General features: G+C 40.4%; 1 long non-coding RNA gene across 1 annotated transcript in view; it reads right to left on the reverse strand.

Annotated features, from left to right (window-relative positions):
* Nucleotides 1-6327: 6327 nt before the first annotated feature.
* LOC121144133 overlaps nt 6328-24307 on the reverse strand; it is a 106270-nt gene continuing 88290 nt past the window's right edge. The window contains exons 3-5 of the long non-coding RNA XR_005881437.1: nt 16208-16324; nt 13995-14056; nt 6328-6462 (exon numbers count right to left, since the gene is read on the reverse strand). This is a non-coding gene — a long non-coding RNA (uncharacterized LOC121144133). The remainder of the gene's footprint in view (nt 6463-13994; nt 14057-16207; nt 16325-24307) is intronic.

Consider the following 24307-nt stretch of genomic DNA (forward strand, 5'->3'; position numbering starts at 1 on the left):
AATATGATGATATAGACTAGACAGGGAATTGTCTTCTTTCCAAGACCTAGGTCCTTTTCAGACTCTTTTTTCACTGAGAAGGTTCTCTAAAAACCTATCTAATATATCTCATTTTGTCAATTCTTAGACATTTCTGTCTGGGTCTCTCACACCATACACACTGAAGCTGTGCTTGAAAAAACTGACCCCTGACCTCTGTCTTGCCAGAATGCATGTGCACTTTCCAACTTGCCTCACATGACTTCCCTAGAACCTAATGTTATTGCTTCAACCATTTTCCTTAGGAAGATTCTGGAACATATTCATTTTGTTATTCTCCTAGCTGTCTGGCTACTCATTCTGTTCTTTGTCTTGGATAGGTGTTGTTGCCAAACTAACTTTCAAAACATTATATATTTCCATTAGCAATATTAGCTTGTTGTTTGTCTTTTGTCTATAGTCATCACAATAGTGAATCTGGGACATCTCACTGGCTTTAGTTTGTGTTTTTATGATATGTAATTACGCCAAACAAATTTCTGGAAGCTTCTCGAAGATGCTAGCTGTCTTTTAAAAATTATCTATGAAATCTTTCTAATAAATTTGTCCCACAATTCATCTTTATGTTGCGAAGGCCCCTTATGTTCTCAGGATACAAATCTTGTCAGCCATATACAAGCAAATATTTTGTCACCATCTGTAGCTTCCTTTCCATTTGTATATTACTTTGTATAGAATACATATGCTGACAATGATGTATCAATTTATTTTCTTATGTGATTCAAAACTTTTGTATCATACCTAAGGTATTTTTCTATTCAGGTAGTGAAGATGTTATTCATAAATTTTCTTCTAAAACACCTTACAACTTGTTCAAGTCAGGGCCTCTTCTAGAACTCTTTAACTTTGAATTTCACTGTATGGATCTGTGATATGTTTCTGTTTAATCTTTTTATAATATGTGAGATTAAGGTGCATTCATTATTTTCATTGTGTATTCATGAGTTTGAAAATCAAAATATGAGAATGATATATCAAATTGAAACAGAAAATAAATATTAAAATTCAAGGTGGAGAGAAAAAGAAAAGAAATGATGAAGGATGGGGAAAGGAAGTGAGAGAGAGGGGTGAGGAGAAATAAGTAAGCAGAAGAGGGAAGTAGGAGAAAAGACAAGAAACAGGAGGGAAGATGGGAAAAGCAGAAAAGGATAAAGGAAGATGGAAGAGAGAGAACGAGTGGAAACAGTTGGAAGAAAATTGACCTCTGCTCTTTCTATTCAGAAGGAACCAGCTTCAGCAAAGTGTATGGCTCTATAAATGTGGTTCTTCATTACAGGTAGGGTCACACTGGGTAACTATCTTGGTATTGGAAATCACCTTTAGGCTGATGGTGCTGAAAAGAGTATTCATAGTATAAATGGTGATTGTGATGGGACTACTGGCCTATTAGCTTTAGAGTGTCCCAAAGGTCTCACTCCTGACAGAGAAGTCTTATGCTATTTCACTAGGCTGTATTGTGGAAGTGGAGCATATGGGCTCTTGTGTGTCTGAGTAAAAGCCCTAGATCATTCAAGCATTTTCCAGACACTAATTTCCTCAATCAACTTTCACCATGTCTTGTCAACCCTATTCAGTAGAATATGTTGTCATTTCTTTAGCATGGACTCCTCCTTTAGGGTATGGTGATAATAGAACTGACAACACAAAGTTGCTTGAGAGATTCAATAAAATAACATCTTCATATGCCTTGTACAATATGTTGAAAATAGGAAAAATTCAAGTGTATTTTATTTCTTATTTTTTATTTTCATTTTAAATAGCTTGTTTTACATGTCAATTCCAGTTCCCTCTCCCTCCCCTTCTCCCGCACCCCCCCACCATTCCCCCCATCCTCCCACCCTATTGCCAATTCCTTCCACACAGGGGATATCTAGAGTCTGTCATTTCACTCAGGGTAGGTTCCAGGCACTCCCTTAAGAGTCCAGGCAGAGAGAGCAACCCTCTTTGTGTTATGGACACATGATGTCTGTTAGTATTCAAGGGATAAACACTGATCCACTGCTCAGGACCCCATAGATAGCCCAGGCTTCCTCACTGACTCTCACATTCAGGGGGTCTGGATCGGTCCCATGCTGGCCTCCCAGCTGTCGGTCTGGGGTCCAAGAGCTCTCCCCTGTTCAGATCAGCTGTCTCTGCTGGTTTTGCCAGTCCATTCTTTGCTCCTCTCTCTCTGTCACTGGGTTCCTTGTGTTCTGTTCAGTATTTAACTGTGGGTGTTTGCCTCTGCTTCCATCAGTCACTGGATGAAGGCTCCAGGATGGTTATAGACATCAAGTTCATTATCAGGAATGGTCATTCGAGGTGGTCTCTACACTATTGCTTAGCTTGCCAATTGGTGTCATCCCTTTAGATCATGCAAACAACAAGGTTATTACACTGAATATAATACTATGTCAGATATGCATGTGGAGACAGTCATAATTATCATTATAATTAGTTTTATGATAACTTAATAACTCCATTCATTAACCAACTCTCTTCCTCTGTTATTCCTAAAGATGCCATTAGTATTTACTAACAGATGGCATGGTACTCATCACAAAATATCACAATTATTTGCTTAGATTTCACCTTGACATTATGACTTAACATCAGACAAATTCTTATTTAAATTTACTGTCAAATACCACAGCCTAATCACAGTGTATTCATATTAATTTAAAGTTGTATAGATGACAGGCTCAATAATGCATGCTAAGATTTTCCAAGTCTTCTTCCTGCTAATCTACAAATTATATACTTTGTTCGCTAGGTAGGTGACTAGAATAATGATTATAGTATCATGAATACTAGAATGGGGCAGAGAGCTCAAACAATTGGTCTTAATAGCAACAAATTCTCACAAAGGAGCAGTGATCTGAAGAGGTAGCTCAGTGGTTAAGAGTTCTTACTTCTCTTGAATGCGACCCAGATTCAGTTCTCAGTGTTTACACAGCAGCACATAACTGTATAGTATCCAGTATGCTCTCTGTGGACTCCTGCATGCATAATGCTCATACACACACACACACACACACACACACACACACACACACACACACACGGAGTAAAACAACTTTTAAGTGACCTAGAAAGCCTTAAGTGATGGCTCAGTATAATGACTACCTACCATCAATCATTACAACCCAAGTTCACACCCCCAGCCCTTGCCTAAAACCTTGAGTGTTGTGTATACATCTGTGAACTCAGAGTTGGGGAGATGAAGCTACATGGCCTGCCAGTCTGGATGTAGCTGTGAAACTGGATTTAGTAACAGACTTTATCTCAGAAAATAATGTAGACAATGATTAAGGAAGACACCTGACATAGTCTTCTAGACTCCATGTGCTCCCATTCACGTGTGCCTGTCTGCAGCCATGCAAGTACATGTACGCAAACACACAGAGAAAGACAGGGAGAGAGATCATCTAAAGCTTACCCATCCTCCCAGCACAGCCTCATATCCCCTATTGTAGACCACAGAGTTATTTTGGGAAGGCTTGGATCCTGCCCATGAGTCAACTCCAAACACTCATTTCCAATTCTGGGATGAGCTCATAGGAACTCACCACTGGCCATTAAGTGATTCCCTCAGCATTTTAGATTTGGAACCACCATCCTGATCCATGGAAAGTTTTTGATGGAAATTAGATTATGGCTGGAAACATTTGGACTGCTAGATGAAAGAGAAATTAGCGTATTTAATAAATACTCAGCTTTGTGGCTTTCAACTGCAGTCCACGTTTCATCTTCAATCAAAAATGGGAAAGTATTAAGTGTCTTCAACATGAGCAAAGGTGTAGATCCATGTCCTTTCTAAAGTAAATACAAGACCTCAAGAAAATGCATGAAAAGATATTTTATTAAAAAAAAACAAACCCCAGGTAAATACTACACAAGTCTTAGCTTTCACTGCATGCCTAAATTTAGTATTCTGTTCTCGAGAAAGACTATTTTGCTGGAATTAGCAGTTTGTAATTTTATAAGTTCTGTGGGAATTTCACACAATGTGGTTTTATAATGTTCACTGCCCTTCCCCAACTCTTTTCTGATTGATCCCATGATCCACCCACCCAATTATGTGTCCTTTTGTTTGTTTGCAAATGTATCAAAATCAATTTTTGGTAAGGCACAATTGTTTTGAATGTATGGCCTTTCTCAGGCGCTTGGTTAACTTACTAGGGTATACTCTCAGAGAAAACTGATTGTTCCTTTCCCAGAATCCAACAACTGCCAATAGTTGGGCCACTAAGACTGAAACTTCACACCTAACTCCCTGCTCTAGATTCAGATTTGATGTGACTTGAGTTTACATAGGTCATGTGAATGCTAGCACAACCAATATGAGGTAACATGTGCTGCTGTCCTGCTATGTCTAGAAGACAGTGTTACCTTGTAGTCATTTACTGTCTCTGGCTATTAGACCCTTCCTGAGCCCTCTTCTATAATGATCCCTAATCCTTGGAAGGAAGGGATGTTATATATACGTCTCTGTGTGTGTGTGTGTGTGTGTGTGTGTGTGTGTGTGTGTGTGTGTGTGTGTTTGCGCACACGGTACCTTTAAGGCTGAGAGTTCTGTAGTTTCCTGTTTTTTACACCATGAGAATTTGTGGGTGTTAAATAGCATCTATATCACATAGAAGGCTCTCTGATGAAAGTTGGGAAATGCATTAAGTCAAAATGAAGATAAATCATTAGGAGTTGGCCTAATGCTTTGTCCATTTAGCAAAATACTAACAGTAGATTCTCCCCTAAGGACTATGACCTCTCCAGCCACAGCAATTAGTGTGGAACTTAAATCCAATCAGAAAGTAGTTGTTTACTTCTCTGATGATCTGCCACTATTACACCAGTGGAAATGTCTTTCCATACCAGTTACCACTGTAGCTCTCAGGGTTTATATTTGGGTAAGACTAGTAATTACTTTTTTCTCCAGCAATGTGCATAGCACCTTCCAGTACTATGAAGAATTAGTAAAGAAATTGATATCCAACAGCTAAATTCAAATCCTGACTTTTCAGTGGATAATGTTGCACTAAAAGCCTGTACAGAATACTTTAAGTACATGAACATGGATTGGGCACCTCCCTAAAGAAACAGAGAGGAGGAAGTATAAACATGGTGACTACCAAGAGGTTCTTCAGTTACTACAAACACTCTTTATTTCATTTGTTGTTGTTATTGTGTTGTGGTTTTGTGTAAGTATAAGTGTGTGTGGGAGACTATATATGTCTGAGTATGTATGTGTGTGAGCATGTGTATATGTGATATAGATGTGAATAAGTAGAGTGTGTGTGTGGTGTAGTGTGTGTATATGAGTATGTGTGTCTGTGGTATGTAAGTGTGTATGTGATATGTGTATGAGTATGTGGTATGGCATATTTATTTTTTTAAATAAGGATCAACATCAGGTCTGAAATATAGCTAACAAACCCTCAATTCCACATCCCCAGTCCTAGTACCAAAAACCTAAACTCATTATTCACTTTAATAATGAGCTCCCCAGATGTCTAAAAAATAAGATTTAATTCTAAAAGCATGTCATTAAGTAACTTTTTGAAAGACTCTCTTGTGTGAGACAAAGCAATATTTTATACAGTTAACTTTAATGAAGTCTACTGGTTGGGCTAAGTATCAAAAGCAAGTATTTGAGACAATAAGGAAACTCTTTGGATGAATGGCCTTAGGGTAGATATTTAGATTATAAAAAGACAGACTCATAGTTGTACAGTGATATTCTTGACTTAATGGGAACATAGTTGTTATCAATTACTTCTCCTGGACATTAACTTTGATGTACATAAGTATTCACTAAATTCTACTAACAATCAGATTGGCTGTATTATCAAATTTCATAGAAAAGGAAAGCATCAGGTGTCAAACTCACACAGCAAACACATAACACAGAGCAGAAAACTTTTTCTGTTCAGGTCTGACATCCACAGCCTCTCCTTTAGCCACCTCATGTCTCCTTGCATACGGTCAAGACCAGAACAGCTCAAATAGAATTGCCACCAATTTCCAGGTGATGGAAAAAGACTGCAATTTGGAAATTAGAGGATGATTCATAAGGGCATAGCATCTAAATTGAGCTGGAAAGAGAGGAGAGAAAGGGATATCAAATGAAATGGAAAAGCATGATTTAAATTTTTCTGAGCACACTCCCATGAGAAAATTCAGGTGAGATCACAGATCTGAACTTTAACCAACAAAAATCTAAACTCATTGGCTGCATTTGTTTTCCCAGAAATGTTCCAAGAGTTTCATATAAAATGATTATTGATGAATAAAACATCAGCTTAGTGGCAAATTAATCTGTTAAAAGCTAAGCAAAGAACCCATCACATAAACAGATTTCTGGTGACCTTTGATTGTTGTCAAGTTTTGTGTTTCTTCACAAGTTGCTCTCTTCCCATTTTGGACATTCTGGCAGGAACATCAAGCCTTCAACAAAAGGGAGAAATAGACCAGACCTCATTAGGCTGTGATTTCAATTAAATATCACAAAGGAAAACAGAGAATTGACAGAACATAAGTTACAGAAACAGAAAAACATTCACCAGTCAGCAAGCAGCTCATCTTTTGTGTTCTGTCTTATAGCTAGCCAGCCAAGGAAGCTGCAACTCACTGACAACATTAGGCACATTGCCTGTTAGAAAAGACAAGGGTAAAGATGCATCCAAGGCAGGTCATAGCCTCTTGTTCTCTCACTGCAAATGCCACTAACCAAGATCTCATGAGTATCAAAGAATCAAGCTTCCTAGCAAGGGAGGACGATAGTTCAAATGCTGGAAAATATGTTTTCCTTATCTTTTAAAAGTTCTGTTTATGTCTTTTTTTTTCAAGATAAAAGTAAAGGATGTTCAGTAACTACTAATAGGAATTCCTAAATTTGGAGAATTCAGAAAAGGAATTGTCAGCAATGGAGATATGACCATTAAGATTACATGTAAAAAGAAAGGAAAATGAGACATAAAAGAAGACAAACAAAGCAAAATGTTGGGTCATTAGGCAAAGAGAGCTGAAACGCATGAAGCACACTAACCAGGAGGCAGGCTAGAGGCCCGGTACTAAGATCTCCAGACCTTGATGAAGGACAAAGGCTAACCAAGCGGTTAAATATATTTGGTTTAAAGTCAGAGGGGCATGAATTGAAATCACCTCAAATTGATACTTAGATTCTGTTTCCACTTAAGAATTATAGCTGCTCATCTAAGGGCACAGATAGAACAAACAAGCATACAGATATACACATGAGTGTAGGTGTCCACCAAGGCCAGAGGAAGGCAACACAACTCTAAAACAAGAGTTATAATTGTGAGGCACCTGTCATGAGTACAAGGAAACAAACTCATGTTCTCTCCAAAGCAGAACAACCTCTTCACCAGTGAGCATCTCTAAGCCCTACCTATAAACATCTTGCTTAAAGAGCAAATAGCATTCATTTAGTCCTCCAATAAAACTAAAAAACATCATGGTTGGCTAGGATCTATCATAGGAAATAATGTATGATTCACCAGGAGAAGAAAATTATAAGGCATCAAAGTTTAACATGTGAGAAAATAAAAACAAATGAATTTCTCAACAGATGAATAAATTCAGGCAGCAAAATTCAGTTGTACGCATGCTAAAACTCACACCAAGTTAACAATAATAGGAAATTTTGTTCCATAATTAGAAATCAAAAATATAGTCAATGAGTTTGAGAAGGCTCAATGAGTATAGAGCTTGCTGCAAAATCATGAAGATCCCAGTGCAGATCCCAGGAACCACATAAAAGCTAGACATGGCAGTATGTGTCTGTAACCCTGAAACTGATAGGACACAAGTCTGTGGATCTCATTAGTTTGCCAGCCAACCAAAAAGATGTGCTTCAGTGATAGATAAGTTGGAGAACCTCTTGTCTATACCTCACCACACATACATATGGGGACAGGGAGCAAGCTTACTTAATAGTGAAGATGAAGATGTGTATTTATATTTGTGAAGGATGTTTGTGCCCAAACATAGGGCCCTGTGCATATCTAGGAAAATAATACACAACTGATATAAACCTGTAGTTTAATTATTATGAAGGTTTAAAAGCATTTAATTAAAACCAAGAAAAATAATGGGATAGTCTCAAACTATCTGCCTATGTGTAATATGGTGATAAGAATAAATAGCTGGGCAGTAGTGGCACACGCCTTTAGTCCCAGCACTCAGGAGGCAGATGCAGGCAAATCTCTATATGTCAACGCCAGCCTGGTCTACAAAGCTACACAAAAATACCCTGTCTTGAAAAACCAAAACAAAAGAATAAATTAAAACATAAAATGGAAAAACTTATTATTTCATATTTAGAGGTCATAAAATTTTCAATCTAGGGAATCCAATAAAATCTATAAGTAAAACCCCCAAAAGGGATGATAGCCTTAGAAGTGTCCTTGAACATGATATATATATATATATATATGTATATATATATATATTTATAACCATTTTGTTAAGAGAAGCTTTTTCCTTGAGAAGGAGCGGTTCTGCCCGCCTGGTTCCACATCCGCATCAGTCCCAAATAAACACACAGGAGGCTATATTCATTATGAAGCTGTTGGCCTTGTTTGTCTCTTACTGGCTAGCTCTGCTTTAAGTAATTACCCCATAATTGTTAATCTAAGTATGTCTCTTACCGGAGAATAGTTCCAGGCTTCCTACCCCCAATGGTGTTACATGTTGACTCTCTTGTGTTTCCCCTTCCCAGAATCCTCCTCGACTCCTAGTCCCTCCTATCTAGGTTTTCTATTGGCCAGACAGTACTTTATTGACAAATGCACAGGCAAATAACAGGACTTCCTCAACATCTCCTCTTTTCTGTTTAAACAAAAGAAAGGTCTTAATTTTAACATAGTCAAATTGTATATGACAGAACAGTTATCAAGTAAGAACATAGTTACAATATTTTAGCAAGATTTAAAGAAAATATCATCCATCCCATCCTTGTGAGTCAAAAGTTCTATATGTATCTTTCATCATAACTAAGGAAAACTATAATTATAACTATCTGTCTTCAACTCCATCAAAGACCACAGAAGGATAATATATAAACACTAGGATTAACAGAGATATCTTACTGCCTGGACAGTCACCCGAAGTTCCTCTGTAACGTTGGGGCATCCATCTTCAGCCCATAGGCCACAATGTGTCCAGAAGATTTCTCAGCAAAGCAGGAAATTTCAAACTGTCCATCTGCATTGGCAGTCTGTAAGTCATTTTTCTTTGTCCTGCAGAAAGTCTCGTAGACTCTTCATGAAGCGGGAACCCTGTAAGACTGAGTTCAGTAGTCACTTTCCTGTGGGTCCTGCTTGTCCAGTTTATACAACAACAGTCAAGAAGTACAGGCAAGAGCAGTTCTTGCCCAAATGGCTAATCTTGCCATGTTGAAAGCAAACTCCATAACAAGTTTCTTCGATGCCCATCTTCCTCTCAGATGTAATTGGTGCTGCCAAGAGCAGACATTTCTCATTGTCAAGAAAAACCCTAAACCATTTTAAATGCCATGTTCTGAAGGTCTTTGAGAGGTTTGAAGACTGTCCATCTCAAATATATTTTTGTATATCTAGAAAACCTAACTTACCTAACTATAATAATTCTAACTATTATAAGTAACTATCTATTGTCTGTATTTAATTATGCATTACATTTTAAAAGAACAGTATAATACTTAGTCAAGAGGAGAAATATACTTATCACAAAATTGACCTTGAATTTGTATCAATAAATGAAAAACAATACCCATACCATAATTCCCCTTTTTACCATTAAAAAGAGATTGGCTGTGATCATTAAACAATTATAAACAATCCCATTTAAATGAAAACAAAGATTTATAACCAAGATGGGAATTGGGACGTCGCTCATTCCAAACTGCTTCCTGCTGGAAGGGGGCGCTGTTTATACCATGGGGACAATGACAAAACTCAGAAACCTGTATAAGTCCGTATTTTCGGGGTCTGTAAAGCTGTATCATCTTAGCTGTCTCAGTCGTTGGAACACCTGGTCCACTGCTTCCGGGGGTCTTGGTTCGTGAAACCACAGAAGCCTGGAAGGAATTCTCAGCTTTTCATTTTCTGTAGAAACATAAGCAAATTCTCCTTTTCCAAGTAACATATCCTTATACTTAAATTTTGAGGTCAAGGCATTTTCAAAAGATATAAGTTGTATTAATTTAGCAGCATTTATAAGCAAGTGTACTTTAGTAGCAGTTCCTTCCTGAGCAAGCAAAAAACTGAAAAACACAATACTGGACAGTATCCAGACTCTCTGTATTTTTTCCATCTTTGCACGGCTTATTTATTTATCTATTATTACTTTATTTATTTTACTTTTATTTATTTTTCTCTGAGACAGGGTTTCTCTTTGGATATATATATCCCAGTGTAGACACAGCGGTAATGATGTCTAAGTCATAATAGCAAAGGGGAGGTTCATTAGAGAAATGTAGAAATAATGACAGATCATTTCATAATAGTGACACTGTCTAAAGCCTGAAAGATGGTGCAGTCAAAGTGATTCTTATGACAGAGACACTTGTGCTCAGGCCTGAAGCCCTGATCTCTGTTCCCTAGTCCCACAGGTGGCAGGAGTGAACCAAGTTCCAAGGGCTGTTCTCTACCTCCAGATGTTTGTCCACATGTGCACCTGCATTCGCATGTGCGTGCACATGAAATATTAGAATAAAATGCCAAAGAAGCGCTCACAAAGAAACAAGGGAACAGTTGCATGCAGTTCATGGGAAACCATAGGGCTCTTACAGAAACCAACGCAGAGGTTTCTCAAAATGTCAAAACTACTACTGTTGGGCCTAAGAAAGGCTTGGATGTGAGGCCCAGTGTAAGCTCCTGACATGAGTTTTGGGCTGGGTTGTGAGGCCCAGTGTAAGCTCCTGAGCCTGGCTAGAGTTTAGTGACCTGTCTCTAACCTGTAATCTCCATGTGGGGGTGACTCAGCCAGATCTGATGCAAGATTGCCTCCTGCCTAGCTACCTGCCTGCTTGGCAGAATACTATTGGCCCTTAACTCCTTACCCTATCCAAAGATTCCCATCCCCTACCTCAGTCCTATATAAGTTCCTGCGTGTTGGAATAAATCGAGATCCTGCTTTGACAGACTCCCGACTCAGTGTGGTTTTTTCTCCCTGGTAACTAATGGGAGGAGGGTCTGAGTCGTTGATACTCACCATCCTGCTCAGCCCCGGGAAGAGGCCGGCTGGAATGGCCCTTCTCCTGCTCTACCTGCAGGAAGGACCCTGCATGCCACTTCAATCCCACTCAAATATGTGCGTGCAAAACAAAGGCAACCAGTGTATTGCAGAGCTACTCCCCCAATTGCAATAAAATCACACCAGCCAACAAAAAGAACAAATTAATATCCATCAAGTGATGATTCTATACAGAAAACGTGGTACATACACACGTAATGGGCTACTATCCAGCTACAGACAAGAATGGAATGCTACCATTGCTGACAACCTGGGCGGCATTGGAGATCACTGTGTTAACTGACATAAGCCAGACACACAAGGAGAAGGGCCACGCGATCTCATGCATGTGTAAAATATTTCATGTTACAGGAGTTGAGAAGAGAATAGTTACCAGAGTAAAGAGAGAAAGGGAAAGACACTAAGTTTAAGTTACAAAGAGTAATAATGCTCTCCTTTTCAAATTTTTACAAACGGTATCTCTCTAAAGCCTAGAAGAAAAGATTTTGAACGATTTTGTTATAAATAAGAGAAGAGGGCAGAGCTGCTAGACGTATTTAACCTGACTGTGGACTGTGCACCTACACTATCGCCCAGTACTCCACTGCTATGCACAGTTTTGTGTCTTTCTTATGCTTCTTTTCTCAGAATCTTTCTATTTTAAAACAATCTTTTCTCATTTTGCATACCAATCCCAGTTCCCACTCCCTCCCCTCCTCTTGCTCTCCCCACCTTGCCCCACCCCCACCCCCATCCACTCCTCAGAGAGAGTAAGGCTTCCCATGGGAGTCAAGGAAGTTGGGCATGTCACTTTGTGCCTTTTATGTACAAGTTTAAAACAGTGTATTAAAGTCTCAGAGAGCTAGTTTTCAAAAGGGGGGGCTGTATTTATGAGGAAGAAAGTGCCATCTTTTCTCTCAGAAATCAGTTATTTACAGGAATCATTGATAAAACAGCACCAGTATAAAAAGCTCTCCATTATACCCATGGGAAGGGCCTATGTCTTGCCCTGGATGAAATGACTGAATTTAGAGATCCCCTCCAAGGAGGGCCTTACCCTCGCTGGGGAATGATGTGAGGATTGGGTGGGGGGCCAGGGGGCTGGTGGAGGGATAAAGGAGAAGGGGTGGGAGAGGGAGCTGGGACTGACAATGTGAAGCAAGCATGTTTCTAATTTAAATAAAAACATCTGAAGAGTGGATAGAGAAAATGTGGTACATTTACACAATGGAGTATTATTCAGCAGAAAAAACAATGGAATCTTGAAATTCGCAGGTAAATGGATAGCACTGGAAGAAACCATCCTGAGTGAGGTAACCCAGTCACAAAAAGACAAACATGGTATGTACTCATTCATATATGGATTTTAAACATGGATCAGGAGAGTGCCAGTCTGCACTTCCTCTGACAGAGAGTCTGGGAAACAAGAAAGAACCTAAAAGATATACATGGTACCCAAGAGAAGAGAAATGAGGCAAGATCCTCTGAACAGATGGAGAACACGGCGAGGGTTGGGGGGAGGGGGACCTGGGAAATAGAGAGGGGGAGAAGTGGAAGAGAGAGTAGGACTTGGAGGAACAGGAAGGTCGACTGGGAGGGGTAGGATAGGGGGAAGAGGGAATCATAGGTTAGAAGACAGATCAGGCACCATTGTGACCTCTAGTGATCTAAACGGATGACACCAATTGGCAAGCTAAGCAATAGTGTAGAGACCACCTCGAATACCTATTGCTGATAGTGAACTTGATGTCTATAACCATCCTGGAGCCTTCATCCAGTGACTGATGGAAGCAGAGGCAAACACCCACAGTTAAATACTGAACAGAACACAAGGAACCCAGTGACAGAGAGAGAGGAGCGATGTGCAAATTGGCAAAGAATGGACTGGCAAAACCAGCAGAGACAGCTGATCTGAACAGGGGAGAGCTCTTGGACCCCAGACCGACAGCTGGGAGGCCAGCATGGGACCGATCCAGACCCCCTGAATATGAGAGTCAGTGAGGAGGCCTGGGCTATCTATGGGGGCCTGAGCAGTGGATCAGTGTTTATCCCTTGAATACTAACAGACATCATGTGTCCATAACACAAAGAGGGTTGCTCTCTCTGCCTGGACTCTTAAGGGAGTGCCTGGAACCTACCCTGAGTGAAATGATAGACTCTAGATATCCCCTGTGTGGAAGGAATTGGCAATAGGGTGGGAGGATGGGGGGGGAATGGTGGGGGGGTGTGGGAGAAGGGGAGGGAGAGGGAACTGGGATTGACATGTAAAACAAGCTATTTAAAATAAAAAAAATGTTAAAAGAAACATATATTGAGGGGGGCGAAAAAAGCTCTCCATTACAAAGTGCAGCATAAAACTTCTGAAGGGAGAAAAAGGACAGGCTTAGGAAGGACATTTACAATATGGAAAACCAGCAGAGATTAGTCCCATTAATGAGTAGGGAAGGCAACAACATAAGGTAAGTGTTGAAGAAGGGAGCAGTTATACAATGAAGAAGCGCCAAGGAGCAAAGGAAAGGACCATTATCATCACCAGAATGACGAAAGTGCAAATCGAGGCAACAATGGACCAACATTCCACACAAAACCATTTGACCAGCATTAACGAATCTGTCCATGCCAGATGCTAGTAAAACCCTGAGAAAGCTGGACCCCCAGACCCTGCAGGTGGGGCTGTGGATCAATTCAATCACAGGGGAGAGCGATTTGTCTGAAGGTGGTGAAATTTAAAATGTGCATACCCATGACTTGCAACTGTACTCTAGAAAAGTCCTGTGTGTGCCAAGGAAACCGAATGCTCACTCTGCAATGGAGAAAAAAAAAAAAAAAAGAAACCAATTTTATGTCTTCATCAGGGAATGGGAAAATAAATTATCAGGTATTCATCCAATTTATTACAGTAAAAGATATTGGAAGATAAATTAGCTACAGGTAAATCTAAAAAAAAAACACAACATTGAGCTTTAAAGAGAAATATATCATTTGTTAGATATATTTCTTTTATTTTTGAGATTAAAATAAGATTAAATCATCTTCCCTTCCCTTTCCTCCCTCCAAAGCCTCCCATACACACCTCCTTGTTCTGTTTCAAATTCATGGTCTCTTTTTTCATTAGTTGCTGCTACATAGATATTTTTATGCATATGAATATACAAATATATTCTTGCTATAACCTGCTCAGTAGGTATAATGTTACTTGCATGTATGTTTCCAGCAGTATTTGGTATTGGATAACCCATTGCACTGTCATTCCTCTAGGAAAGACTATTTCTCCCACCCTCAGAATTTCTGAGACCCTTGATCTGGAACTAACATGAATGCTTCCTCCCGCGGGAGTAGTTTTCATAGTGCTAGAAGGCAGCATAGAAAATTCCAAAGGAAGGATGCAGCCCACAGTCCTATCCAGCTATGATGCCTGTGAACCACATCAATGAACAGCATGCCACGATAACCCTAAGGGTGTAGTAGTGGCACTCATAACTTGGCAGTAACCAACAGCTCTCTAATTAAACTTAAGATCCTCTCAACAACAGAGAAACCAATTGGAAATAAAATTTTTTATACAGCACACAGTAAGAAATTAGTGTATAAAAGTATTTTTTAAGCAAATCCCTGAAACTATATGTGATACTATGGCTACAACTAATAATAAATATAGAATGTGGGGTCCTCAAATTGTTGCTGCTGGTTGCTTCTGGGGAAAGGAGAATAGCAGAAGTAGAAAGAATTTAAGTAGGAGAAGGGGAAAATTCTTTGATCTTTGCTTCCTTGTCTGTCTTTTTCCTTTCTCGTCCCAGATTACAGGAGGCATTAATCATTGTTGATTCCCTGTATCAGTCTACTGTTAAAGAGAGAATGAGAAACACAGAGATGAATCAAATATTAGCCATTGCCAGAGACATTAAAATTTACCAACAGGATAGTAGCTGTAGGGCATCACACATGTGCAGACTTACACATACAGAGAGGGAAAGAGAGAGAGAGAGAGAGAGAGAGAGAGAGAGAGAGAGAGAGAGAGAGAGAGAGAGAGAGAGAGAGAGAGAGAGAGAGAGAGAGTATTACCACAGCACTAATTTACCAAACCTTTAGGGCTATATTCTTCCAAGAGCAGAGATGAATCACCTATTTACCTTGTCCCTTCAACCCTAGATCTTTTCTTGTCTGCTTGACTTTAAGCCAGCATTGTTAGGAAAAGAAAGGGTTCAAATAACCCCACTTAGCTGTTTTCAATAGTTCATTCAAATATACTCCAAAGTTTCATTTATTTCTTCATCCTACAAATGTTTAAAAGTGTACCAGGAAGTCCTCTAGAAGTGCAAGGTAACGCCATCTCTTTTTCCTCAACAGTGTCTTACGTGGTAAGTGTTCAAACTTCCCTTAATTGATAATAAATTATAATGTACAAGTTCAAGTGCCTTATCCAAGGATTCTAATCATTTCATCTGAAATTCAAACCCAGGTTTGAATTATCTCAATGTCTCTTTCTATAGTAAGAAGATGTGGGAATACAGTTGCGGAATCAACTCCCCAAAGACCTCTCATTCACAGATTCACCCCAGACACAGTGGGGAGAGTGAAAGATAAACAAGATGTGTCTGTTATAGAATGTCTCAGGCTCCAGAAGCAGCTTTACCTCATCCTCATCAGAGATATAAGAACCAGTGGGAAGTTGTAATTCAGCCATCCCACAATCCCTCCAGGCTGAATAAGCCTGCTGCCTTTCATCTCTGCACATAAGTCTTCTATTCCAGGCCTTTGCAGGCCCTACCAGATTTCCACATCCCTTCTATGTCTGGCTGCCAAAAATTGATCATAGCCCTGCGGCAAGGGAAAGGCCAGCATGGTCTCACTCCAGCCAAAAGTCCTCATGTGTGGTGTAATAGGATCCCCTTCTTGGTCCAGCCTGGAGGTCTCAGTACAATTAATGCTACTTGCAAGTCGTAAGAAGTCACACCTAAAGCCTCAGTGTTGACGGCCAAGCACTGATGTGTTTTGCAGACATATTGGATGATTTCTCTGCATGTATCTACAAGCAGGGTCTGTTGATCTCATTTGAATCCGGAAGTGGGATCTGTGGAAACACCAAGAGACAGAGTAGGTAACGTGTCCTCCCAGCAGAACTGTGAAGGAAAAAGGAAAAAAAAAACCTCAGTTCTTAGATTGCTTCTGTCTACTAAAATTTTGAGTTTAAGAATGGCACATTTTATTCATGAATAGATTACCACATTGAAATAAAAAGCAGCCCACCATCCCCAAAATCTGTTACAAATTTATTTAGATCGTCTTGAGAAAGGTCAACCCCATGGTCTTGGGCATATAAGAGGCACAGCAGAGAGTATCCTCCAGAGTCCACTTTATAAAGGGCAGTTATCTTGGCTTCTTCTGCCAGCCCAGTCTGTGTGGTGAGTGAAGAGGGAAGCAAAGGACAATGGAGATACATTATGGATACTGGCAGTGACTATGGAGGACACACTGTGTGACAGGTCACATTTGCAGAATCAGGATGAAGGACAGAGTTATGGGAGAGTGCATTCAGAGATATTTCAGATAAAAAATCCACAGGGATGTTGTGGTCCATGGGTCTTCAAACTTGTTGGCCCTCCTAGAAACTTTTGGAAGCACAGATTCTTGGGTTTGGCATTGGTCATTTGAATCAGACTATACAGTTCTGACACCATGATACATGTGTGTCCAGTTCCCTTGGGGACATCATGCCTGTGACAGAAGTGGGAGTGTTAAACATGAAGAGGAAGAATAAGTTGGAGTCAGCAAGGGTTATGAGAAGCTAGAGAGCCTGACTCCCACTTCAGAACTCCTTGGCTAGAGTCTCTATTCTTTCTAAACATCTAATGTACATTTCCCACCTTCTCCTCAATTCCTACATCAAGGAATAACTCCACCAACCATCCAGTCATCCTCAGATCAGTCTCGGACACATGATTGTTGCTAAATATTGTATTCTGCCCTTGTCCAACCTCACCAGATTTTCCTATTAATGTAGTTTTCATAGATTCCTTTCTCTTTCTCATTGCCAGTTCCACAGTTCAGCTGATACCACTGCTCTGATGAAGTACTGGAAGTAGGAACCTAATCATATCGCTTTCACCCAGAAGCCTTCACTAGCTTTCAAAAGATGTTTTGATCATAGTTTACAACTGGCCTCACCTGTTTCTATTCTCCAACTTCCACCTTACATCCCCTGTGAGGCAAAAAAATATTGTTTCATTGTATATGCTGTCTGTCACGTGCCTCTACACTCAAGCAAGTCCTATACATTTATTCTTGAAAACTTCAAGTCTAAAATACCCAAAAAAGAAGCTCTTCCCAATCACAGCTAACCAGGCTAAGGATATTTTTCTCTTTCCTCTTTGGCATATCTATTATTTTCCCTGTTGTACATTTTGCCATATTATATTTTAAATATTGAACTACTAAAATACTGAAACTATTTTACATCAGTTGTCTGGATCTTTATTTTTAATGACTCCCTGGAACTACAATTAAGTTCTAATTGATGTTTTCACTTCAAGAATAAAACAACAGGTCCCATCATCACAAGTACTGAATCTTGTTTGTTGAATCAAACTATGTTTTTTTTATGAAATGGATTCCAGTGACTCTACGTAGGTTGCTTCCTATGGAATTTTGTTTGAGAGGCTCAATACTTGGCCTCTTGAGATAGCTCATTGCAAACCAGGTCTTCTGATCTCCCTGCTAACCTACTGCTTGCAACTGAGATAGCAGGATAGTTGTCAATGTCCTGGGGTTAGACAAATGATATGCCTCATTTAATTAGATAGAAAATATGTGATGATTCTCACTTTGTAAACAAAATGTGTGGAAGATATTACTTTATTTTCTTTATATTATAGAATACCAGCAGAGAGAACATATCTAAGACCACAGATGACCAATACCTAGAACAAATACAGGATCCAAGTCAGGTTTGTGTGCGTCCAAGGGGCACACACTATTAGATGATATTACACAACTACAGTTAGTCATAACTGAAACTAGAAATACAAGAAAATCATAAATGTTAAGCCAATATTCCTCTCATCATCATGTATCCTGAAAGGTTCAGTGAAAAAAAAACATTTTCTTATGGGTCAGATATGGAATAGATGAAATGGACAACTGAATCCAAGACAGCATTTTCACAGATTAACTCACAAAACATTCAGAAAATTCACTTTAGGTGGAGACAGTTATTAATTAAAGTCCTGAGCCATAGTCCCTTGAGGTGCCTTAACCAACTACCTGCCCATTGAATTTGGAAGACATCAGAGGTTATCATTTGGGGGTGGGCTTTTCGAAACAGGGTTTCTCTGTAGCTTTGGATCCTGAAGTCAGAGGTTATTGTCAACATAATTTTGTGAGCATCCCTCTCTCTATTATTGGACACACACACACACACACACACACACACATACACACACACCTCACTTTGTATACACACCCATGCTTCACTCACACACACCCATACCCACACCTCACTCACAAACAGCAAGACATATAGTTTCAGATAATGTCTACTCAATGATATTAATATAATTTGAATTCAAAAGTTATAGGTTTATAGGTACTAATGACAATTTTGTCAATTTCTTACTTTTAAGACTTTGCTGAGAAACAAATAATATTGTTATCATATTTTCATTATAGAAAATTATGCTTCAACTCTGCACCCTTGTGTTGTTGTTTTTTAATAGAAGCACAGAATATTGAGGACCATGGAATGAAACAGGTAACTTATATGCAAGGACAATAAGACTCAGTATAATCTTCCTGGAGGGTAACTTGCTATCAGTCTAGAAATGTGTTTACACTTGTTAACATAGTAACCCTGTTCCTGTGAATGTCTTAAGCCACCTGTCAGCCATCCATCCAAAGAGTCAACTATTTCTAAACAGCATTTACGAGCAGTCACATCCATTCTGTTTTGTATCAGCAACCCACAGTAGCAGAGCTGAGTCATTTGACAGAGACCATGTGACCCACAATGTCCAAAGAATTCTTCTAGCATGACCTTCCCAGAATGTTTACTGATTATTGCCACTGAGCGAGGGAAATTAATGTAGGCTGCTACTGATCCAGGGTCCAAACACAGTCTACTTATTTCTCACAGTGCTGAGCTTGAGATCACAATGCCCTTGAGTTTCCAGGACCAGAGACCAACAAGTTCAATTTGCTCAGCTCCATCCAAAGTCAAGGGCAAGCCACCCAGCTGTGTCTTGTTAGAATTCATTCCTGCCTGCAAATGATATACACCCTTCCTCCCCATCCTGGGGCACTCCCCACAACCCGTGGGGAATCCAGACCACTTCCACAGAGGCACACACTTAGGAGGCTCCTTTCCCCTAACAATGAGTCCCATTAAATGATGTGATAGGTTTCCATATTTTGAAAGGGAGTAAAACCTCTGCCCCAAACATTTCTTTAAAAAAATGTTCGGAAAAGCTTATGGTTCTTTCATCCTCAGAAGGAAAAAAGGTAATTTATTTTTAATTGTACACGTGCATTCACTTTACAGTTGAAAATACAAATAAATGTATTTAAAATAAGAAAATAAGACAAAGCCTAGTTAACAAATTGTGTGTGTGTGTGTGTGTGGTGTGCACTCATGGGTGTGGGTATGTGTTCATAGGTGTGCATTCACCCATGGAGGTAAAGGACAATCTTAAGTATCATCATTCCTTTGGTACCAGCAGACCTTTGCTTCCTTTGGTTTCCCTTCTTTCTTTTTTTTGAATCTAGGTCTCTCTTTAGTCTGGAACTTACCTGGTAGGCTAAGCTTACTAGCCAGCAAGACCCAAAGACCTACCTGTCTCTGCTTCTCCAGGGCTAGCTTTTCGAGTGCCCGCCACCATGCCTAGTCTTGTTGCTACCTTCTTTACACATATGTCCTGTGAATGAAACTGAGGCTATCATGCTTTACTCACTGAGCACAAAGGGTTTTCAGTGACCAGCTGAGATTATGCAAACAACTGAATCTTACAAAAAGTTAGCTACTTCTGAGATAGAACTATATTAACTATTGTTAATCAAACCTGCTATTCTAAAACCATGGGTGGGGCTGTTCAGATTTTTAAAAGTGACTTTTCTCCTTGCCTTATATTTCTTCTAAAAAATTAAACACACTTCAAAATAAAATTCCACAAAAGAAATAAATAACTCATATGAAAAATGTGTGTGTGTGTGTATTTTTTCCAAAAGGAATGTTTGAAATATGTCAGTGATGCCTTAAAATCAGAGTTCTTTAAAACAGAGACTTGCCTACTTGAGTGCCCAGAAATGTGTTGAACCAACAAATAGAATGTTGCAGACCAGAGAAGGAGCCCCCTTTGCTACCTTAACAAAATGAAAGGGCGTACCAGTTTGGCAGAATAAAACATAGGGAACAGTTTCATTCCCTTCCTCATTTTCCCAATCAGACACAGGTGGGAAATGTAAAGAAAGGCATTGCTCACAGAACTCGATGGTGAAGGCACCAATGATCTGGCTGAGCTGCTCTTCCAAAGGGAGGCTCTTCCCTTCCCTACCCACACAACCCCTACTCCTGCTGATAGAAACACCAGGAGCATTCCATGGGTGCAAAGAAAGATGCACCTGGAGAGGCTCAGAAGATGTGAGGTTTGTGACAGGGAAGGGAACCTTGTAGGGACCAGGTCGAGCTACACTGAGCAGCAAGCATGCTGTGCTGAGAGCTGCTAGGCCCTCACTTCATTCATCACTCCCTTCTCAGAGCCACTTGAGACCTACGGGGGACTCCACTTCCTGACAGGTTGTATATGGTTTCCTTCTCTGAGCTCAGGGTTCATTTTTCTCCCATTTATGGCCCTGCCTTACCCTTCAGGGAAGCACTGACCACATTTCCCCACTTTGCCTGATTCAGTTCAGGGCACAGGCATTTTAACATACTCACACTCGATGGGTGGTCCAGCAAGAACTTTTCCTTCTGAACAGGATGCTGACAAGACTTAGGGTGACTCTTTGTTCTTCCCCACAAAACCAAGTTTCTATTCCACATGGTCAAGGTTCAGACACTCCTGGCATCACTCCCTACCCATTTGCCTCCCTCCCAACTGAAAGTGTTGGCACCCACACCACACTGCCAGATGATATGCAGGCACATATGTAAATTTGGGCACCTCTTACCCTACAGGCAAACTCTGCTTTCTGACCAATAATTAATATCACTCTGTCCTTTCAATAGGCCTTTCAGCTTTGGAAATGTCTCCCAAGTACTCATTAATACCAAGTATCAGACTTATTGACTCTAAATGTTTTCACTCTGCTTCCCAAGCTTTGGTATCTCCCTCAGATGCTCCCCTGCACCATTCAGCAGCAGGCATCACTTCTGACTCGGGAAGCTGAGGGAACCCCAGCTCTTCAATCTTGGCATCTCTAACCCATAGATTGCCTTAGCCACATGATGCCCCCAAGCAAATCTCAAGGAAGCACTGCTTTCACACGCCACAGTGGAAAAGCTTCAGTTAGGCATTTTGCTATCACAAGAAGAAATGTACATCAAATTGTAAATCCAGAAAGGTGGGAAGTCAAAGCCCCCACTAGAAAAGGTATGCCCATGCAAGGCAGAGCCATTTTGCAGGTATTGCAGGAGTGTCCAAGGGGAAGCACCCAGCATGCAATATTTAACACTCATCAGAAAATGTCCCCCATGGTATTCGTTTACTGAACTCTATGAGCTATGCATAATTCCATTCATTCAAGGATGGGTAACTGAGGCGCTGAGCAGTCACAGGTGCTGGCCTTGGAGAGACTGAGGACCTAAGATTTGAATCCAGAGCTTCATCTCTGAGCAGCATGCTGTCATCCCTCTTGGTGGTGGCTCTCCATGGATGACAGCTATCAGTGATGCCATGGTAACAGTGAGGGTGGTGCAGAGCCTTTCATAAAACCAACTCTACAGGGACCGGATTCATCCAACCTGCCAGAATGCTGGCGATTTGTGCCTTTCCTCTTCTGTAGCAGAAACATTGCTACCTTTAATTCATTCATAGTCTTTGGGCAGTCATTACCCCTGCCAGATGCTGCCTTAGTCTATATATAAAGCAAGATGGCTAAAACGAAAGCCTTGAGAGGGAACACTGCACCATGTGGTAAATTCAGTGATGGCAGAATGGTTAAGCACTGTCACAGTAGAGAAACGGGAAGAGTTTCTTCCTGAGAAAACAGGCTTCTAGGCTGAAGGTTGTGAGTGTGTGTGTGTGTGTGTGTGTGTGTGTGTGTGTGTGTGTGGTGTAGGCCAGAGTTTGGTGTCTTCCTCTGTTGCTTTACACCTTCAGTTTTCAGATAAGATTTGGCTAGATGAGAGATCCCCTGCCTCTAACTCTACAGCCCTGGGATTACAGATGTGTACAGGCATGCTGGGTTCTGGACTCAGTTCACTGTTTTTTGTTCAGTGAAGATTTTAGCCCCTAAGCCATCTCTCCAGATACTGGAGGTGAATTTGAATAAGTAAATATGTTGCATAGGAGGTTGATGTAATGAGGGTTAGACTTAGATAGACCTACCCCAGAAATAGGAGCTTTGTAAATACATGAAGAATCCCCTGAAGTGACAGCACCATATCTAATAGTGAACTTTATTATGCCAAGGCAGGGCCATTCTGAATGATAGACAACCAAGATCTAATCTATATCTTACCTTTGTTGTGCTTCCTTCTGAATGCAGGTTGTGCAAACATGTGAGGACCATGTCTCTCTGACGCCTGGCATACTGCCCACATTGTCTTTGGTCTACCAACCAGTGTATGTTTCTTTTTCACTGAGGAATCCATATCCAGTCTTTGAGCAGTCCCTGCACTTTCTGCACAGCACAGCCATTCCACCTTTTACAAGGTACCCAAGGATGCTTATGGCAGCAAAAAGTGGGAGCTGTATTCAGGGGCAGAGGAAAAATAAACCTCTGAAAGTCCTATTTCTCTGCTCAGGATATTTTTACTAATGACATCCACACAGCTTGTCACCACACACTCAACTATTTTTAAGCTTCCTGACCAGATTCACTAGATAGATCTTTGGGGACAGTAAGTGGCGACAGGAAGGTGGGACATGCTCTTGGCTTTGGGAAGACTGGATTTTCTGGGAATCCTGATATTTGGTTTGGCCAGAGAACATTTCTGGTAGAGAGGGAAGTTGAAGTTAAGTCAGCTAGCCCTTGCCTGTGCCTAATTCTTCCATAACCATCAAGAACCCCACCTCTTTTCTTTTTAATGCCTCGGAACCGACAAGAGAAGTGAGACTGGGATTCCAACTCCTGCATCCCCTCAGTGCCTTAGCCCAGACCACAGATACAAGGGCCATTTATGGCTTTATTCCCATGTTAGCCTTGGTCATGACTCAGCTGGACAGAGTCATCTCTCTTCTCCCACACTGACCAAAGCCTCAGCCAGATGGGAGGTGTGGGCGGGTGACTACAAATACAGAAAGGATGATTCTGCTTGGGTGACTGTCTCGGAGTTTCCAACAGTGGTGTCTCTCAGCTTCTGAGCTCCCAGAATCAATCCAATCCAAGATGAAGTGAAACTGATCTAGATTTTTCTGAGAACTAAAGTTGCCTTTACCACTTTTCATCTAAATGTTGATGAAGGGTGACTGTTGAAAGCACAAGAGTGGCCTGTCACCTAACACAGGGCTGCCGTGCTGACCTGGTGGAAAAGCTCCTGTAGTAATACACACAGCTTATCTGTGCATCTGAGGAGCAGTGATAAAGGGCTTGTGTCAATCATCCCTCCCGAGAATCTGGAGGCTCTGACTTTAGCGTCGTCCTCATCTTATGCATGGAACAACTTAAGTCAATACCTGAATGTCAGAGCAAACAAGAAACATACTTCTGGATCCTAGAAAAGATTATGAACGTGTGTGTGGCTTAGCAAGCTGAAAATGTTAAAAAATATGTTTAAGAAAACTACTGTAAGAATACTCAGAACATCTGTAGAATAAATCATCTCAGGAAAAGAAACTTATAACAGCAAACCCATGGTTTCAAACTAAGTCTGTCATAAAAGGCTCTGTTTCCCCCTGTGAAA

Source organism: Mesocricetus auratus, unplaced genomic scaffold, assembly GCF_017639785.1.
Source record: "Mesocricetus auratus isolate SY011 unplaced genomic scaffold, BCM_Maur_2.0 Super-Scaffold_100014, whole genome shotgun sequence".
NCBI lineage: Eukaryota > Metazoa > Chordata > Mammalia > Rodentia > Cricetidae > Mesocricetus > Mesocricetus auratus.